Source organism: Adiantum capillus-veneris, chromosome 1, assembly GCF_014529385.1.
Source record: "Adiantum capillus-veneris isolate H3 chromosome 1, ASM1452938v2, whole genome shotgun sequence".
NCBI classification, from domain to species: Eukaryota; Viridiplantae; Streptophyta; class Polypodiopsida; order Polypodiales; family Pteridaceae; genus Adiantum; species Adiantum capillus-veneris.
This window is the reverse complement of record NC_140931.1, coordinates 86,477,818-86,489,621: the sequence shown is the minus strand read 5'-3', so window position 1 is coordinate 86,489,621 and position 11,804 is coordinate 86,477,818.

Sequence of the window (11,804 nt, the reverse complement as noted above, 5' to 3'; positions counted from 1 at the left end):
AGATGCTAAAACTAGAGTTTGAGTTGGTTATGTAGTTTTTGGAGACTATGAACTTCATTATTTGTAAACATAATTGCCCTTTTTCGTGAGGTGCTTACACTTGAAAACGCCTCTCATTGCTCAATTGTCCAAAAAGAATAATGATTAGAATATATTAGGCCACCAAAATAGATACAATGGTATTTGGGAATTTTTCAAACTTGATAGGTAGTTTGGAATTTCCACAAATTAGTGGGGTATTTTGGCCTTACATAATAATTACAATATATGTGAGCTACAATATAGTCTAGTTGGATAGTGGATAGTAAAGTCATTATTGGACTCAAACTTTTGTCTACTTATATCCACATAGCTTGGTATAATGGTCACACGTCTCGTCATTGCTTCCCAAGCCCGCCCAATCTGGCCAAGATCCAATATGATTTTGTGTAAACGTGTAGGATAATTATTACACCCCTTATATAAATTGATAATGTCCCTACATGTATACATTTATAGATGGATAGTGCCCCTACATGTAAATAATTTGACATATTATCTCTATACATGTATGTACATAATATTCACAATGGCCATCCATGTAAAATGAACCTTTTGATACTATGTCCATGTCAAGATATAGACACAATTAATATATGGATTCCGTACATCTTTTAGAAAAATTATATATTAAATGAAGATGTATATCAAAAGGTATCAACATACAAAGATAAAATAATCTCACATATTATCTCCAGGTAGGTATACATATTATTCAAAATGTTGATTCGTGTAAAATGGACCTTTTGATATTATGTCCATGTCAAGATATAAACTGTTAATATGGATGTCCTACATATTTTTGGAAAACTATATATTAAATGAAGATTTATATCAAGGGGTATCAACATAACACCTTGATAGGATATAAATTAATTAGAGACATACTCGAGAGATAATGGGGTGCGATAATAATTATGATAAGATGTTTACAATCCATGCAATTACTTATAACTTCAAATATAGTGCGTGAGAATATTAACAAAATTGCATGTATGGTATAGTTAGATAGTGAGATAGGATATAAACAATAACCTACAATCATAGTATGATACCTTGTGTATAGATGAACAATGTCAATGTATATATACAACTCAATATATACACATAGAATAACAAGTTCTATAAACATACTTGCTAGATTTTGCATATATTTTATATAAAACTACATGAATATATAGATCAATAGGAATTTGTTTATATTTTCCATATATGCGACCTACGATATAAACAATGCAAGATAATAATTACGATGCGGCCTCTAGTCTACTTCATGATAGCCTAGATTAGGTTATGATGATGAATTGAGAGTTCAAATAGAGGCTCAAATAGTGGTTATAAAAATTAATACAATCCACACTACCACATTATTATCAATGTCTAAGATAATGTGTATGTACGTACATGTTTTTGGAGCTACCGAGCACTCGATATATATGTATATATGTGTGGAGATATTAATGTGGGGAGCTGTAGTGAGTTAGATATACATATTTAACCTTGATAACAACCATTATAATACCCCATCTATAGATGGATAGTGTCCATGCATGTATACAACTCCATATGTACTCATGTTTAGATAACTTAGCACTAGACATTCTTATATATCTCACAAGATAGTATACATTAGACAAATATAATTATGCAGATCTATTTTAGTTGCACCGTGTGATGTAGAACATGTTTCTGATATCCACTAGATATAGTATAGGTGTTATTTTAGAGATCTAAGAGGATAGTGCATGATAATGATTATGATACCGCATGTAATTATTACGACGATCCCAATGAACAATTGATATTAAATGTAGATGTATATCAAGGGGTATGAACATAACACCTTGAAAGGATATAAATTAATTAGAGATATAATCGAGGAATAATAACGTGCGATAACAATTATGATAAGATGTTTATAATGCATGCAATTACTTACGTCAAATATAGTGCATGATAATAATGGTAAAATTGCATGTATGGTATATTTGGATAGTGAGATAGGATATAAACAATAACCTACAGTCACAGTATGTTACCTCTGTATAGATGAACAATGTCCATGTATATATACAACTCGGTATATACGTTGTCAGGAGTTTGTAGAAAAGGGATTGCGCATATGTATATATACATGCACGGTGCATCAAATAAAGGATTTCCTAATTTTCCATAGCCAGGTGGTTACGTGGGGCCCACGTGTGTACACGTAGCAGGGGTGTACATAGTGCAGCGATTTTCACTATTATCAGTACTAGTGTGTTTTTTCTACAATAAAGAGGAGTTGGTACGCGTAAAACTTCTCAAGAAGCTATCTGCGGGCCGACGACATGAAGTAAGCAGGTGCGTCAGATGGCATCTAGTGGCGTCAGGAGGGCGAATGGGGTCAATACTTGCACGCGCAGAAGTATGGACACGACGTGGGTGTTTTCTTGTGATAATTATGCAGAAAGGTTATCATGAGGACCACTTTTTGGGGCCACTTCACGTGGTTGCGGGATGCATTATTTGGAAAAACTGAGTGCCAGGTGTGTGGATGATGCAAAAAGGTGACAACTATGCACTGCAAGGTCAGTTTTTCGCCTGTTTGGGGTCCGTTTGACGATATCTAAAAGGCCACGGGTGCCAAACTAATAAATCTAAGTGTGGGAACTGAAAAAACTGAGAGAAGACCAGAAATAACATGGAGAAGAGAGGAGGAACAGCCGCAAGTGTGTTTTTTGCTTTTTTTGGAGCATTTTTTGGCCCTAAACTGCTTATCCGAGGTCGGATTTGAGCACTTTGACATTGTAGACTGGGGTTTTTGGGCGTTCCGGACACAATGGCGCTGTCCATTTTGCCAAATTCCTCACAGATTTTCTTCTTTTTTTCTGTGTAATCTTCTCCGGTGAGTGAAGCCTCTGCTTAACTTTGTGGTTGTATCTGGTGTATTTCCTCAATACTGTGTAGACTATTTGCCCCATTGGTGTTGGGCTGAGCTTCATTGAGTCTAAACAACAGCAATTTGCCTCCTTTGAGCTGAATTGAGAGTGTGTGTGTGAGTGTGTATGTGTGAGTGTTGAGTGGGCAAGTCGGAAATCTCTCTCTTCTCACTCCGTCTGTGTGTTTCCTGTCTCGGCCAGGCTGGTTGTGTAAGCCGAGTGGTGCCCCATAGTGTGTGTATCTTCCCAAGAGTGTGTGTCGGGTCATTATAGAGGCGTTGTGTGTGTTTCCATCCCGCTCACATTCTTTTGGCGCCCCCACTGAGGATCTTCTTCGAGTACCTTCTGCTTCGAGCTTCAAGCTTCAAGATACAGGTTACAGGTTACAGGCTACAGGGACAGGTACAGGTACAGGTGGTTCACAGAGGTACAGGTAGCTGGAGTACAGTGATATACTAGCAGTGATGTCACTTGTTGTTGTTCTGGGTATGCATCACTTGGCGCCTATTTGAGCGCATTGTCCGCTGGATTGTACGTTACTTGTGGAAACTGCCATTGTACGCATTTGTGGAGCTATACTTGGTTGTATTTGGCAGTCCCAGCCAGTTCTGAGACTTGGTCTGGAAGATAGTCATTTCTAAGACTTGACTATACGCGATTTGCATTAGCCTTCGTGTGAGGGTCAATAGCGTGAGGTTTTTATTGAGCTGGGGGATTCTCAAATGTAGAGATTCTTTCGGTGATATAGGTAGCTGGAGCACCCTTTTTGTGACCTTGCCATAGGCTATGTACTAGTGAGTCCTACTTGATGCTCGGGTTCTATTGTTGACAGTTTATGCATACATATACAGTCTATATTTTGGGTTCCTACTACTCTATTTCTGGGGAAACTCTGCCAAAATTTTTCCAAGTTATGATGGCTGGTTTTTTGGTCTTTTGAGCCATTTATGCTGTTATGCTGCTGAAAATTTTGGCAAAATCAGAGGTTAAGTCAGGTGTGCCTTCTTGGGAGCTTCATGGTTGGCTTTAATGGATGATCAAAATGCCCCTCAATTCACTCCATTTCATTTAACTCAAAGAATCCAGATAAATGTTCATGTGTCCAGGAAGATTTTTTTCCAGCAATGCATAGTCTTTATGTTCGGGCCAAGAAGATTAAGAGAGATCCTGGAATGTCCTTTGCCTGTTGTAATTCCGATGATCAACTATGAAAACTCATTTGATGTGCATGTGTTTCTCCTTATCTAAACTCATTTGATGAAGTTTCTGAGAATTGAGTCAGTAAAAGTTTTGGGTTCTTGCACGTGTGTTCAAAGGGGTTCTCAAAGCATTGAAACTTGGGTAGCCATGGCTTTCTCTTATCCGGAGTTTCATGGAAGAAGTGATGAAGATGTGGAAGACTTTCTGGAAAAGATGGAGGTTGCCTGCATTAGCAACCAGATTCATGACCCTATGCAGATGTTACGTGTTCTCCAAATTTGTTTGAAGAGTGATGCACGATTTTGGTCCAAAGCATTTGAAGAGGAGTTGCGTGTAGCGGATCCACCTGTCAGATTGAGTTGGGACAATCTACGACATGGGTTGGAAGTGGAGTTTGTGAAGATAGAAGAGCCTGACAAAGTGTGGCAAGAAGTATAGGCTTTGGTGCAAAAGGAAGGTGAGCTAGTAGATGCGTACATACGTAAGTTTTCATTGGCATGGGAGCGAATGTGCAAGGCCTTAGGACCACAGGTACCCCCGCCTGACATGATGAAGAAGGACAGGTTCTTAGTTGGTCTTTGGGAGAATATACATTGGAGAGTGGAGCTAAAGAAGCCTAGGACATATGAAGATGCACTAGAGGTAGCAAGGAACAAAGAGTGGAAGCTGAGATAAATGAGACAGTTAGGGGTGGAGTCTTTGCCCATGAGGTCTGAATTTCAGCCTGTTGACTCTTTACAAGGTCGCATGCCAGGGGTTCATCACGAACCAGTGGTTCCTGTTACTACTCAGGTTATGCCAGCAGGGTTCACTACAGCAGTGCAAGATGATTGGCTAAGGCAAGACATGAGGCAAATGATAGATTTGATGAAGAATCTCAGCCTAAACATGCTAGGTCAAGTGGGAAATAATCGACGTCAAGGGAGGTTTGCAAATCAGCCAGGAGGTGAAGAAAGGCCTAGGAATGGTGTTGGACAAAGCAATGGTAGGTTTTGGAGGCAGACGCCCACATGTTACAATTGTGGAGAGTTGGGTCACATCAGCCCGCAATGTGATAAGCCACCAAGGATGGGGGGAGACATGTATCCATTGCCAAGACAGGTGTTAACTAGGTCAAATGATTATGGCATCGAAATTAAGGGAGATAAAGGAACCAGTGGATTAACCCAAGAGGAAAAGGGAAAGACAAAAGTGTTAAGTGTAGTCACCTTGGAGAAGGCATCAAAGCTAGAGGATAGATTAGTGATGCCTATTGGGAAGAGGACCACAGAGGATAAGGAAGGAAGAAGTGCCCCAGGTCCTAGTAAGAAGAAAGGAAAGAGCCATGAAGGCGAGGATGTCAAGGCCAAGAGGAAAAGGAGAGCTCTTGAAAGTTTCATGTTTCATATTTTCCACTAGGGGATGGGCAATTAAGCTATGACTTGAAGGAGGATCTGACGATCAGGAAGGCAGATGTTACTTTTGGGCAACTTATAGAGATGGTGCCTAAGCTAAAGCGACAGTGGAAGAGGATGGTTAACCCAATGGAGAAAGAGCCAGAGAGAGGTTCAGTAAAGGTGTTGGCAATGGATGAGCTACCAGACATTTGTCCAATAGTAGATGTGTGGCATAAAAGGAAAACTTTGGGACAAGGTTATGTGGATGGCGGAGCCCAAATATGCGTCATAGCACACTCATGCGTTGAGAAGATGGGTCTCACAGTGGCTGGGGTGTCAGGTTTTCGGATCAGATTGGCAAACCATCAAAAAGTAAAATGCTTGGGTGTTGTAAAGAGCTTAGAAGTGGAGGCATATGATGCAAAGGCAGTGGTTGATTTTCATGTGATGCCAGCAGGGTTGGGAGCATATCCTATTATACTGGGCAGACCATGGTTACGTGCAGTGGGAGCTGTTCAAGATCGGCGACATGGTACGATTAGCCTCTATAGAAAGACAAGTACCAAGAAGCTTTATAATATGGACACAAGGAAACGATTAGAGGAGCTTTATGAAGATGAGGATGAGTCTAGTGATGAAGACTCTTCCACGGTGACAGATGAGGATAGTGATAGCACTACCAGCAGTGATGAGGATGCTGATGTTGAATTTCTTTTGATGGAGAAAGAAATCCAGGAGTTTGGTTTAGTTGCATTTGCGAATGAGGTTGAAGATGAAAGTGAAGGGCCTTATGAAGTGATTGAAGGGCTGATGCAAACCAAGGTTGAGTTGTCAAAGAAGCAGGAATTGATGACACAAATGATCAGTGGAGACCTCTCAACTATGGAGAAGGATATATATTTGCACATGCTGGCTAGTTTTCCTGATTTGTTCATTACTTCATATGAAGAGATCAGAGGGTTCAAGGGCGAAGAGATGCATATAGAGCTGAAAGAAGGTGCTAAGCCAGTGCGGCAAAGGCTAAGAAGGATGGGTCAAGAGCAAATGGAAGCCTTGCGAGAAGAGGTGGACAAGTTATTGAAGGCAGGGTTCATAGTCCCTGTGGAGACCACAGAATGGGTGAGTCCAATTGTAGTCAGTCCAAAGAAGGATGGGAAGTGGAGAATCTGTGTAGATTTTAAACCCTTAAACACAGCCACTAAGAAGAACCCATATCCTCTTCCATTCATCGATCAGATCTTGGATTTAGTGGCAGGTTATGAGAGGTAGAGTGTGTGTGATGGTTTTTCAGGCTATTTTCAATTGAAGATTGCTCTTAAAGACCGCACAAAGACCACTTTTATTACGCCATGGGGCTGCTATTGCTACACAGTATTGCCATTTGGGTTGTCAAATGGACCTTCCTTCTATCAAGAGAGAGCAACTTGGGTGTTGGAACCATTCATTGGTAGTTGTGTTAAAGCTTTTATGGATGACTTCTGTGTTTATAGCAGTAGGGCTGAACACCATGAGAAGCTGCAGATGGTATTGGCTCGATATGATGAATGTGGAGGACAACTAAATCCAAAGAAATGTCATCTAGCACAGCCAAGGGTGAAGTTATTGGGCCATATGGTGTCAGAAAATGGCATTGAGGCTGATCTAGAAAAGGTTAAGTCTATTATTCTTCTTCCATCACCTACGAGTACGAAGCAATTGGCAACTTTTATACACAAAGTGAAGTACATGGCAAGGTTTATTCCATTGTCTTCTCAGATTCTTTATCCATTAGAACAAGTGGAAAAGCATGATCCATTGCAATGGGATGACAACTATGAAGAAGTGTTTCAAGAGGTGAAAGAGGTGTTAGGGGGGTTGTCAGCCATACAGGCTCCTGATTGGGAGCAAGTGTTTTATGTAAATCCATCAGTAGGGGAGGATGCCATTGGAACCATGCTATTGCAAAAGGGGAAGGGCAGCCATTATATGAGGCCAGTGTATTGTGCAAGCCGTGTGAAGCTGGTAGCAGAGAGAAAATTCTTGGAAGTAGAGCTAGTGATGGCCAGTGTAATATTTGCTTGTCAACGATTTCGTCATTACTTGCTACCACGAGCTTTTGTTTTCTTGACGAGCTATGCCTTTTTGCCACAGTTAATTAATGTCACTAACATGTCAAATGTGGTCAAGAAATGGGTAATTTAGCTGCAAGAATTTGAGTTCTCTTTTCTAGTGGAAGATAGTACAAGGGCTACCCTAGCTGATTTGTTGACCTACAAGGAGAATCCCCTTATTGTTAAGGAAGAGGTGGTGAGAAAGGTAGTTGAAGAAGTGCCACAGATAAACAATGCACATGTGTTGTTCTTTGATGGTTCATACAGAAACAGCCATGATGCGGCTTCAGGGGGTATAGCACTTTATGATCCAGAGGGGAAGCTAGTATGCAAGAGAGGGTTCAAATTGGATGCTCATAGTAACAATGAGGCTGAATATGCTACTCTGGAATCCGGATTACACATTTGTTTGAAGCATGGGGTTCGAACGTTGAGCATAAAAGGTGATGCCTTGTTAGTGGTGAAGCAAGTGCTGGGTGTGTGGAAGAGAAAGAACACCTCATTGAAGGAAATGTGCTTCAGAATTAAAGGCCTGTTAAAAATGTTCAAAGCATGGAGAATCACACATTGAACGTGCTCTAAATGGAGAGGCACATGAAGCAGCTCAAGGCATGATTGGGGAGTTATTTGTGTTGAGGACCACTTTACCTCTTTATCATGGCCGGGAAAGTTTGGCTCAAGAAGAGGAGTTTTTGCTAACAGGAATCATTCCAAAGGAGATTCAGAAGTCTAAGAAGTATGGTTTTGTGCGTAGAGCATACAGATACAAATTGATTGGTGATGTCTTATACATGAAAGGGGCTGATCTCGTGTTGAGACGTGTACCTTGGCGAGAGGAGCTTTATAGAGTGTTGGAAGAGAATCATGAAGACGCATGTGGTGGCCATTTTTCTCTAAAGATCACCTTGCATAAGATTTTGCAAGAGGGGTATGTATGGCCTAGTTTGCACAAGGATGTTCACCATTGGTGTAGGTCTTGCAATAGGTGTCAAGCATTTGGGAAGAGAGTGTTGAAGCCAGAGCTACGAAAAACTATTATGGCGTTTGATGCGTTTGAAAAGTGGGGGATTGATGCAATAGGCCCGTTACCTATCACAAGCAGGGGTAAAAGCTGTATCTTGTCGACAGCGGAGTATCTCTCTAGATGGACAGAGGCTATACCAGTAAAACAGATCACTGCAAAGGATGTGGCAAAATTTTTGTATGATGAAATATGTTGCAAGTTTGGGGTGCCATTAGAGCTACTTTCAGATAAAGGGCCAGGATTTAGAGCTAAACTGCTAGACTTCTTATGCATAAACATGAAGATTAGGCACCAGCATACCACTCCTTATTACCCGCAGTGTAATGGCTTAAATGAAAGATTCAATGGTGAGTTGGTACAAATTATTTCTAAAGTGACAGAGCACCAAGGAAAGAATTGGGATTTGGAATTGCCTAGTGCATTATGGGCTTACCGTACTTCGATGAAGACAGGTACAGGGTTTACTCCATTTCATTTGGTGTATGGAAAGGAAGCACTATTGCTTGTGGAGGTAGAGTTGCCTGTGGTCAAGATGTTAGAGAAGTTGCTTGGGCCGCCTAGTGATGCATTCAAAGAGAGGCTCTTGCAGTTACAAGAGGTCCAGTTGGATAGGATGAGCGCATTGGAGCATTATGGGCAAATGCAGGATAAGGATTTGGAAAAGATAAATGAAAAGGTCAAAAGTAAGGGTATCAAGTAACATGACTTGGTTTTGCGCTACAACAGTAAGCTAGACAACACCTTCCAAAAGAAGTTTCAAATTAAGTGGGAAGGCCCTTTCAAGGTAGTGGAGTGTTTTCCAAATGGCACATATCAGCTGGCTAACCTGGATGGTGTTCTACATAAGTCAAGGGTAAATGGATTGCGTCTTAAATTGTATCATGCTAGATTGATGATGGTGGAGCAAGATGAGCTGTCTGTGGATCAAGCAGTGTTGGTGAGGGATGAGGAGACTAGTGATGCGGCGAGTCTCATATCTCTCTTTGCTGCTGCTGATCATGAATGATCTAGCAGGCTAGGGGATGGGAAAATTATGTCAGGAGTTTTTTGGAGCAAGGGATTGCGCATATGTACATATACATGCATGGTGCATCGAATAAAGGATTGCCCAATTTCCATAGCCAGGTGGTTACGTGGGGCCCACGTGTGTACAGGTAGGACAGGGTGTACATAGTGCAGCGATTTTCACTATTATCAGTACCAGTGTGTTTTTTCTACAATAAAGAAGAGTTGGTAGTGCGTAAAAATTCTCAAGGAAGCTATCTGCGGGCCGATGACATGAGGTAAGCAGGTGCGTCAGATGGCATCTAGTGGCATCAGGAGGGCGAATGGGGTCAATACTTGCACTCGGAGAAGTATGGACACGACGTGCGTGTTTTCTTGTGATAATTATGTAGAAAGGTCATCATGAGGACCACTTTTTGGATCCACTTCTTGTGGTCGCGAGATGCATTATTTGGAAAAACTGAGTGCCAGGTGTGCGGATGATGCAAAAAGGTTACAACTATGCACTGCGAGGTCAGTTTTTGGCCTGTTCGGGGTCCGTTTGATGTCATCGAAAAGGCCATGGGTGCCCAACTAATAAAGCTAAGTGTGGGAACTGAAAAAACTGAGAGAAGACTAGAAAAAACGTGCAGAAGAGAGGTGGAACAGCCGCAAGTGTGTTTTTGCTATTTTTGGAGCATTTTTTGGCCCTAAACTGCTCATCCGAGGTCGGATTTGAGCACTTTCACATTGTAGACTGGGGTTTTTGGGTGTTCCAGACGCAATGGAGCTGTCCATTTTGCCAAATTACTCACATATTTTCTGCTGTTTTTCTGTGTAATCTTGTCCGGTGAGTGAAGCCTCTGCTTAACTTTGTGGTTGTATCTGGTGTATTTCCTCAATACTGTGTAAACTATTTGCCCCATTGGTGTTGGGCTGAGCTTCATTGAGTCTAAACAATAGCAATTTGCCTCCTTTGAGCTGAATTGAGAGTGTGTGTGTGAGTGTGTATGTGTGAGTGTTGATTGGGCAAGTGGGAAATCTCTCTCTTCTCACTTCGTCTGTGTGTTTCCTGTCTCGGCCAGGCTAGTTGTGTAAGCCGAGTGGTGCCCCATAGTGTGTGTGTGTATCTTCCCAAGAGTGTGTGTCGGGTCGTTATAGAGGCGTTGTGTGTGTTTCCATCCCGCTCACAACGTCACATAGAATAACAAGTTATATAAAATTATCTGCTGGATTTTGCATATATTTTATGTAAAACTAAACAAATATATAGATCAATCGGAATTTGCTGCAATGGATGAATTATATGTATATCAAGAGGTATATGCTACCTAATAATTACAATATATGTGAGCTACAGTATAGTCTAGTTGGATAGTGGATAGTAAAGTGATTATTGCACTCAAACTTTTGTCTACTTATATCAACATAGCCTGGCATAATGGTCACATGTCTCGTCATTGCTTCCCTAGACCGCCCAATCTGGTCAAGATCCAATATGATTTTGTGTAAACGTGTAGGATAATTTTTACACCCCTTATATAAATTGATAGTGTCCCTACATATATACAATTATAGATGGATAGTGCCCCTGCATGTAAATAATTTGACATATTATCTCTATAAATGTATGTACATAATATTCACAATGGCCATCCATGTAAAATGAACCTTTTGATACTATGTCCATGTCAAGATATAGACACAATTAATATATGGATGCCATACATCTTTTAGAGAAATTATATATTAAATGAAGATGTATATCAAAAGGTATCAACATAAAAAAGATAAAATAATCTCACATATTATCTCCAGGTAGGTATACATATTATTCAAAATGGTGATTTGTGTAAAATGGACCTTTTGATATTATGTTCATGTCAAGATATAGACTATTAATATGGATGTCCTACATATTTTTGGAAAACTATATATTAAATGAAGATGTATATCAAGGGGTATCAACATAACACCTTGATAGGATATAAATTAATTAGAGACATACTCGAGAGATAATGGGGTGCGATAATAATTATGATAAGATGTTTACAATCCATGCAATTACTTATAACTTCGAATATAGTGCGTGATAATAATAACAAAATTGCATGTATGGTATAGTTAGACAGTGAGATAGGATATAAACAATAACCTACAATCACAGTAT